Source organism: Alligator mississippiensis, chromosome 7 (genome assembly GCF_030867095.1).
Source record: "Alligator mississippiensis isolate rAllMis1 chromosome 7, rAllMis1, whole genome shotgun sequence".
Classification (NCBI taxonomy): Eukaryota; Metazoa; Chordata; order Crocodylia; family Alligatoridae; genus Alligator; species Alligator mississippiensis.
The window spans coordinates 7,109,345-7,118,503 of NC_081830.1; the positions used below are offsets into that span (position 1 = coordinate 7,109,345).

The 9,159-nt window shown below is 47.0% G+C and overlaps 1 pseudogene; it reads left to right on the forward strand.

Annotated features, from left to right (window-relative positions):
* LOC132251466 (Ig mu chain C region-like) overlaps nt 1-8,669 on the forward strand; it is a 28,871-nt pseudogene extending 20,202 nt beyond the window's left edge.
* Nucleotides 8,670-9,159: the final 490 nt, after the last annotated feature.

Below are 9,159 nucleotides of genomic sequence, written 5' to 3' on the forward strand. Positions count from 1 at the left end.
AAAGAGTTGGGGTCCCAGGAGTAAAGAACTTCTCCCAGAAACCAGTTTATTAAGGGTACTTACTCACAGTGCCAGGAGAGGATTTGAAACCCTGACACCAAGTCTCTAGAGAGAGACTCTCCCCACAAGGCCAGCAAGCTCTGCTGAAGGGGAAGCTGTCGGGTGCGCCTCTTGACCCGGTGCCTCCAGCCACAGCAATGAAAGAGGGAGGAGGCCACAAGAGCAGAGAAGTCACCCAGGAAACCACCTTACCAACCAAGGACAGGATTCAAACCCAGGACACTGAGACTGTAGGCCAGTGCTCCGCCCTCCAGGATAGCAAACACCTCTACACAGGGAGCTCTGGGCTGCGCCCCTTGACTTGGTGCCTCTGAGGTGGAACGAGAGCGTTAAAGACTGGGGGCTTTGGTGTCTTTGCATGGGCCCCGTGTTAGTCAAGATGAGCAGTTGCACTGCTCGCACCCAAAGACCCACCGTTCCCGTATCAGGACTTGACCGTCTTGCTGACGGAGCAGCATGGGACTTAGCCCCGAAAACACGCCACCCGCCCAGGCTCCTGGAAACACTGGCTAATATATGTCTTCTGTTGAGCGGGTTCCTCCTTGTAGGCACTAAGTGCCCCCGGGTGAGAGCCGCAAAAAGCACAGTAGTTACAGCCCCAGCCTGACTGTTGGTTTTAGTCCTGGGTACGAACCTCCATTTTTCACTTCCCGTCAGGGGAATGGGTCCAGCTAGGTGAGAGCAGGCAGGAGCATATCACCCAGGAGCCCAGCAGCATGGCAGACAGCTCGGCTGCTGAAACTTAGACTGACCTGACCTGGAGCAGAGCCGTGATCCCAGGCCTCCAGTCTATCAGGCGTACATCTACCCTGACTTTGGGGAGATGTGGTGAAGTGCTACGTCCAGGTCAGGCAGCCTGGGAGGCGAGTCAGGCTCCGGGGTGGGCACAGGCACTGCCTGCCCTCGGCCTCTTGCACGAGCCCGCCCCAGGCAGCTCCTGCGAGCCCCAGCCGTCAAGCCTCGCTTACTCCCTGCACTGCCTCCCCTGGCTGCGCCCAGTCTCTCCGTGTTTGACTTACCTGGAGCATGGCAGGGCCTGTGGCTGCACACAGGCACATCCATCTGCGGGGCTGCGACTGGAGGTACGGTGCGAGGAGGCTGCACAGGCCTCTGCTGGGGCTGTGGGTCCCGGCCGCCAGCGCCCCAGCTGCAGCACTTGGGGGGCCAGGGCCAGCAGCACCGCACGGCCAGGAGTGCTCGCCGCGCTCATGACAGATGTTGCGTGCGAGTGGCGAGTTATGCTCTGCTTGGTTACCTTCCACCTATATTAGATGCTGTGGGGCAGCAGGGGCAGGGGCAGTGGCCAGGGACTTGCACCAAAGCTGCAGGGAGCTGGGAGCTGCGGGTCCCTGGCGGAGCGGTGGGACAGGTGCTGATCATGGGCAGTCACGCCTGATGGGCACTTGCCAGGACAAGCCACCTGTGGCTCCAAGCAGCCCCTGGGTAGGACAGGCAGGGAGAGGACTGCTGGGCCAGCTGCTCACGCTTGGGACCCGGCAGGGGCTCAGACCCACGTGTCATGGAGCTGGGAGCTGAGCCCGAGCCAGCCCATTTGCACAGCCTGGCTTACCTGAGCAGTGTGATACCAGCACTGATTGGCTATTTATTGGGACTGACCCTGCCAAACTCTTGAAGGGGAAAGATGGAAGTGGATCTTCCATTGGTAGATACCTAATTAACGGCATCGAACATTTGCATTGCTTTAATGGGCAGAGGAAGCAAGGTGGGGTCACTGCTGGTCTTTGCTAAATTCATCTGATGGGACTTGCATCCTATAGGGCCCACAGACCATCAAGGGTAGGTCTACACCTCTGTTATAGTTTGAGATAAAGCCTCCCACTTGGCTTCTCCCAGCTGCAAAAGATAGTTGTCCCTGTCTCCATTGCCTGGATGCAGCAGGACTACACAAAGAGAGACAAGTGCCTGGCAGATTCCTAGAAGAAAAGGAACAGAAAATGTAAATGGAGTCCTTCTAGGAATCACACCCACTCCTTTTCTCACGTTCTGTGCTTGGCTCCAATTATGAGTAGCAGAGACAGGAAATAAGTGCAGAAGAGTTGATAGTTGCCTTCCTGTGTTATGTCCTGGAGTGCTTGGGTGATTTCTGAACACATGGCAGAGAAGAGCCAGGCTACAGGGAAGCTTCTAAGGACAGGCTAGACTGCTGCAAGAGGACAAACTAAGTCGTTTGTAAGATGAATGGCTCAAGTTCATGCCTATAACAATATATATCCCAGGAGAAGCGAGCTAGGTATTCAAGGGATTGGGATCCGTACAAAGAAGTACCCATGCCTATAGAGGAGATGCTGCCATTGTCTTCTTTTCCTAACCTAACAGTGACTCTCTTTTGGAAGCCTCCCTACATGGAGCATGGGAGTAGTAACTACTGGAAGTTACTGAATCAGAACTTCCTAGACCTTAAATGCTGCAAATGAGAGAGGAACAGTGGAAAAAATCCTGGTCATATCCTGTTTGCTTGCCCTTTCCGCATCCACTCTCTCCTACAATGTGACACAGGACCCTGGGAAGATGGACCTATTGTCTGACCCAGTAAATAGCAGTTCTTATGTATAGCTCTTACAATGTTTTTTGATTTAATGTCTCTTCTCCCCTCACTCTTGCACACCTCTTCCCTTTCTTTTTCTTCTCAACAGCATCTCCAACTGCTCCAACTCTCTTCTTACTTGTCTTATCTTGTGGCACCGACACCATCCAAGACCCCAAAACTGTGGGCTGTTTGACTCTGAATTTCTTTCCCGACTCGGTTACTTTCTCTTGGAGCAATAAACAAAACAACAGCATCAATGAAGACATAAGGAATTTCCCCGCGGTCTGGACAAATGCTGGAACCTTCACTGTTGCCACCCAGATATCAGTTAGTGCTGCCAACTGGCCAGTACAGCAACCTTTGCATTGTGTGGCCAATCACTCTCAAGGAAAAAAAACAATAAGAGTGCCACCTCGGATCTACCATAAGTAGAGTGGTGCTTTTCTTCTTGATTATATACAAAATCATATGCATGTTATTCTAGATACCTGAAGGCCTTTGAAATGGTAACATATAGATCCTCTTGGGTGAGAACCATTAGAAAGGTTGCAACAGATGTAGATGTAAAAAAAAAGAATAAATCCAAAGGCTCTGGCAGAAGCTCTCCCTAGCTCTGGGAAGTCAGTCTTAGTGAGATGGAGCATGTGAGTTTAGAAGGTAATACTCATTGATGGAAGTGGACGTCAAGTGGGTTAGAACAAAGCATGCTGGGAATCAGGACATCTGGGTTACATTTTCAGTTCTGGAAATTAATTTTGACCCTACCTAATTTTAATTATTTAATATAGCAATATTAATAGCTTCCTTGTGCCCGGGCATTCTACTAGAAATCATACACTTAGAAGACATGGGAACTGGCTTTGTGATTGCAGCTAGGGTTTATAGAGAGAAGTATCCAAACCAGACTAACAGCCATGATATAATGAGATGTGATTTGGGCACTAAGTTTAGTAGACACTGATCACAGACGCCAACAGGCATAATGACAGACACAGATGCACCTATAACCAATTACATGTAGCATCAGTTGGGCACATTCATTCTCAATTGTAGGTACCACACTCACATCCTGACCCCTTGTTTCTGGCTCATGTGCACACCCTGCCCTCACCATCCACCCTGCAGCCAATGAGGACTTTGATACCCCATACAGAAATTCAACCATCACCTGCCAAGTTAAAGATCTTCACCGCTCAGACATTGCCCTGAAGAATGGGAATTTGCTGCCATCTGGATTCACCACTTTGGGCCCCGTCTATGATGGCGATGAGGGGTACTTCATCACCAGCCAGCTGATTGTCACCGAGGTGGACTGGAATGCCAATATTGTTTACTCCTGCATGGCTGACAGCATGAATTCAGTGACATGAAAAACATAAGCAAATCCATCTCATGTGGCAGTAAGTTCAGACTCTCAAGGCTTCTCTCCTTCCCTTTTGAAATGTCCCTGACCCATCCCATAGGCCTATACTAGGTGCCCGGTTCAACTTATAAGCAAACATGAAGACAAGGCAAATTTTGCCCTGTAACAAGAGGAGATTACATTTCATTTAAGAAATAGGTGAACTACGCAGGGAATGAGAAGACTGAGGTGAAACGATGGCTGAAAAAAATATAGGGATCACTCCTCCCACACTGAGATGCAATAAGTTCTGGGGTGGGCAAAAGCACTATTTCACAATGTCAGAGAAAAGATAAAGAACAATTAATGGCAAAAAGTGAGGAATGTGTACATTAATATGTGTCCCTCCATGCATAATGCAGTGAATTATCTGGCTCACTCAGCTGATGCCAACCCCACCACTTCTGGAAAGGCCAATGCCTTGATAATATGACCACTTGTATTCATTAAAACAAAAGTCATTTATAAAATTTCCCTCGGGAAAATGAGGGGTCTCACTCATCTTTCTCTACCTCCCAGTATCTTGTATCTCTGACGATATTGCTGTCTAAGTTATCCCGCCTTCCTTTGCTGAAACCTACCTCAGCAAATCAGCCAAGCTGACCTGCAGGGTCATTAACTTGCCCACTGCAGATGGGCTTGCTGTGACATGGTGGAGACAGAATGGCCAAGAGCTGGAAACCACTCTTCATCCACGTGTTCTGCAAAATAATGGCCGGTACAGTGTGGATGCCACAGCCAGTGTATGTGCAGAGGAGTGGGACAAGGAAGAAACCTACACCTGTAAAGTGACCCACCCAGAGCTTGTCTTCCCAATGGAAAAGACCCTGCTCAAACAGCCTGGTACATGACACCCCTTATCCATTTCCTTGGCATCACTCCACAGTTGGTCTCTTAATTGGCTTCAGCAACTGGTAGCTCATTGTCAGATTAACAACCCCAAAAGTGTCCGCCACCAAAGCTGTCTATTCATGGCCCTCTCCATCTCTCTCTTCCCCATGCAGAAGCCAGCAGCCATGCTCCATCTATCTATGTCTTCTCCCCTCCCTCTGAGCAACTGGCCCTCCATGAAGCTGCCACAGTCACTTGCCTGGTGAAGGGCTTCAACCCACCTGACCTTGTTGTCCGCTGGCTGCAGAACAGTGAGCCAATCAATGCCTCCAGTTACATCACTGCAAGCCTACCCTCGAGTACCAGGAACCAGAGCTCTACTTCACCTACAGCACCCTGACCATCAGGGAACAGGTGTGGAATGCCGGCAACACCTACACATGCCTTGTGGGACACCAGAAGCTGCCCGTGCAGGTGGCTCAGAAGACCATCGACAAGTCCACAGGTAAACCGACCCTGGTCAATGTGTCTCTGGTGCTGTCTGATACTGCCAACACCTGCTACTAACCACTATTCCTTCCCTCAACCACCCAACCACCTAGCCCTTGCTATCATTCTCCCTCATCCCAGGATTGTAATGGAGAGGAGAGGTCACAATCCCTGCCATGGTTCTTTAGGTTCTGGTTCTTCTTCCAGCACAAACTCCATCCAACCTTTTACTGCTTCTCTTGAGGGAGACTTGACAAATGTGTGGCATACACATGGCAATGAGACCACTTATCAGCTGTTATTTTTACTCTTGCAAGAAGAATTGAAATATGAGGTCATAATTTCATTCCTTTCTGAAAGAACAATGCACATGTGTTTCCATAGAGATCCTCCATTTGGACAGTTTGGCAGGTAGATGTACAGCATAACCCACCCACTGCCTTCTGATCAGTTGATTCAACATTTTGTATTTAAAAAAAGGCAAGGAAAAAAGTCCATTCCTAAAACCAAGGGTTATCAAGATGATATTATATCAGTTCAGCCTACCAGGATCTGGGGGAACGATTGTTCACCAGAGAGTCCCAAGGGATGACAAGGTCGAATGGTTATAAACTCCTGCAAGACCATTTCAGGCTGGACATAAGGAAGAATTTCTTCACTGTCCAAGTCCCAAAGGTCTGGAATAGTCTGCCACCAGAGGTATTCAAGCACCTACGTTGAATGCCTTCAAGAGAAATTTGGATGTTTATGTTGCTGGGATCCTCTGACCCCTGCTGACTTCCTGCCCCTGGGGCAGGGGGCTGGACTCGATGATCTTCCGAGGTCTCTTCCAGCCCTAATGTCTATGAAATCTACCTAGCTGTCTCACTCTTCATGGGCAGTCTCATAAGAATAGACCCTCAGGCTAGCTGTGAAAGAAACAGCCAACAATAGTCCGGTTCTTAAAGCAGATGATTCAGTAGATACGAAGATAAATGTGCTAGTAATGGGAAACATGACTTTAGATTCTACAGTGCTTGCTCTTATCTAACATAGTTTCATTGAGGGACTATTCACATGATTCAGGAGCATCAAAGAATAGAGTAAGAGATGGAACCTTTCTCCATTTTCTTCCGTCACAAATCCCACATCCAGATTAGTAATGACCCAAAATATTTGTGATGGGATATCAGTTATGTAGATAGATTCAAAAAAGGTCTACCAAGAAAGCAATGGGAAAATAGGAGGATCATCAGACACATCTAGATGATGCTGAGGTGTTTGTTAAGCTAGTTAAAAAAAACATAGAAAGCAGAAAGAAGGAAAGAGAACCCAAAACCAAACCACCTGTGATGGCAGGTCTTCTCAGAAGGAGATTCTCGTTTTAAGTTTCTCTGGGTGTCTTCATGAGAACATTTCAATAGATGCACATGGAAAATGAAGGGCTGCCTGTGAGGTTTCTGGGTTTTTTTCAAACTGGCTGTTAGATTTAAGTTTTGTCTTTTGGTTTAATTATCTTTAGGAGAACTGTTATCAGTTCTCACAGCAAATGTTGACATTTGATAAAAGAAAAGGTTCAAAACCCCCCAAAATTTGAATCTGAAATGCTCCTGTGGTGTCTCATGGGAGCTGTAGTTTGGGTTCCTCATGTGCTCATTCTCCTGGCTGGACATACAGGCAGACTCTTTCCCACAGTGCAATTCAGGTATGCCTTGGTTGTGAGGTATGTCCTCTCCATTCAGTACTATCCCGTGACATCCAGTTTAACCCAATCTCAGTAAAGTGCTGCATGTGGTACCATGATGTAGTAGGTACCATGGAGTTGGGGCTCAGATCAGATTTCAAGCAGTATGTGGGCAGTCAAACATATTTTAAAAATGAGTCCTTCATTACTAGGCTTGAACCCCTGGATAGTTGAAGTCTATTCCTCTTTTACCGCTGTTGACCAGGTCAGTTCCTCTCTCTCTGCTTTTCCCCCCTCCAGCTTTTTCTTTCTTCCACAGATAGATTATGAGATCTTCAGTGATGAGAATTTGTCATGTGATGGCATGAAACTAAGAGGTGGAGGTCTGTGATCTTCAGTGAATGGGAGAAACTTTTCTCCACTGTGGTACTAAGTATCTTTTTTTTCCTATCTCAGGTGAAATAAACCCAGCAGCCTTCATTGTTCCTGCAAAAGGAGAGCCAACAGGGCAATTTCTTTTGAAGGAATGTTCTCCACTTTTCTCAGCATGGTGTCTTGATTGATCTGCTTCTGAAATACCCTTGGACATTTTACAAATGTAACTGGACTCATGCACTGTTGCTTAAAGGCATCTTAGCACAATCCCGTTTTTCCACATCTCCTGGCTGTATCCCCTTTATGCAAATGCAATATTTACCAGTATAAAATATAGCAAGATGTGCTGCCTGAAGGAGCAGGTGTAATCAAATTGCATATGATGGTGTTTCACTGGATGTTTATATTTCTCATCTTGTACATATTCTCTGTGTTGAAATACATCTTGCTGACATGACAACATATTCTTTGGGACTCCCTAATGTTGTTATTCACTGACTCTTGTAGGCACTTCACAGAAACAGCTAGCGCACTGATTCTCAACCATGGTGCCACAGCACCCTGGGGTGCCATGAGATCCTTTCAAGGATGCCATGGGGTTCCACACAAAGTTAACACTGTTTAATGTTAAAAGCATCCCACCCCATTGTGGTCTTTCTGAGTTCTTTGCAACCAAAGAATTGCTCTATTATTTTTCTGTAGTCCAAAAGCAAATGAAAACCAAAATTTGGCATTTTCCAAGGGTTACCTGTTGCATCTGTTGAGGGGGTACCTCAAACCTGAAAAAGTTGAGAATCACTGAACTAGAGTCATTTACTCAGCCTTGGAGGCTCTGACAGATTAAAGCCAAAAGGGATCCATAAGGTCAATTAGCCTGACCTCTAGATTAATTAAGCAGGCTGGAGGATTTCACACAGTAAGTCCTGCACTGAGGCATTTTTCTCCTCCACCATGTAAAATACCCTGAGAACCTCATACCTGATGTTTGAACTGGAGCTTACTATATAGAGAAAGACTCCAAGGCTTTATCTGAAGACTGTGAGCAATGGAAAATTCACATCTTCTTATGGGAAGCTGTTCTAGATACTAGTTCACTGGCAGAAAGTCTCACCTCCAACCATCAGTTTCCCTCGGTTGGATCTTGATACAGTATTGCTTGATCTGCTAGATTTACGGCCCTCTGCCATCAAAGATCTCCACCAAGTCTTGGCACAATTAAGTTCCTACTGAACCCTCCTTTGGATCAGCTGTATTTTAATATTTTTGATGAAATAACTACTACCCTCTGCATAAAAAAAAAAGGAGGGGCTAAAGTTCGATCTTGCCCTTTCTTGCACTGCAACAGCACGACTGTTTGCATGAGTGGGTTTTCTGGATGCTTTAAAACTCTTTCTGGAACACTGAAGTAAAACTCCTCAGATATAGTTTAGTTTGGCTTGCCACGAATTAAAGTGCTGTATCCACGGATTCATTGCATGCAAACACAAAGGCACTCAAAGACATGTAATGAGCTTCTTTGTCCACCAGATGGTATTGTAACTTTTTTGTAGTTTACCCCTTCACATTGCTTTTGCTTTTGAATTGCTTCCACGGTTTTTTTTTCTTGTGCCGTTTGCCAGCTCCCTGCTTCTACAGCTGCATGGCAGGGCATGGGGTAGGGGGCCCCGGGCCGGGTGGGCAGCACTGAACCAGCCCGCTCTCCTACGCCACCAGCTGGGGACCAGGCTTAATTTGTTCAAAAATCTAGTGTGTGCAAACACTGATCCAACGCTCCAAAATAAACAAGGTTAA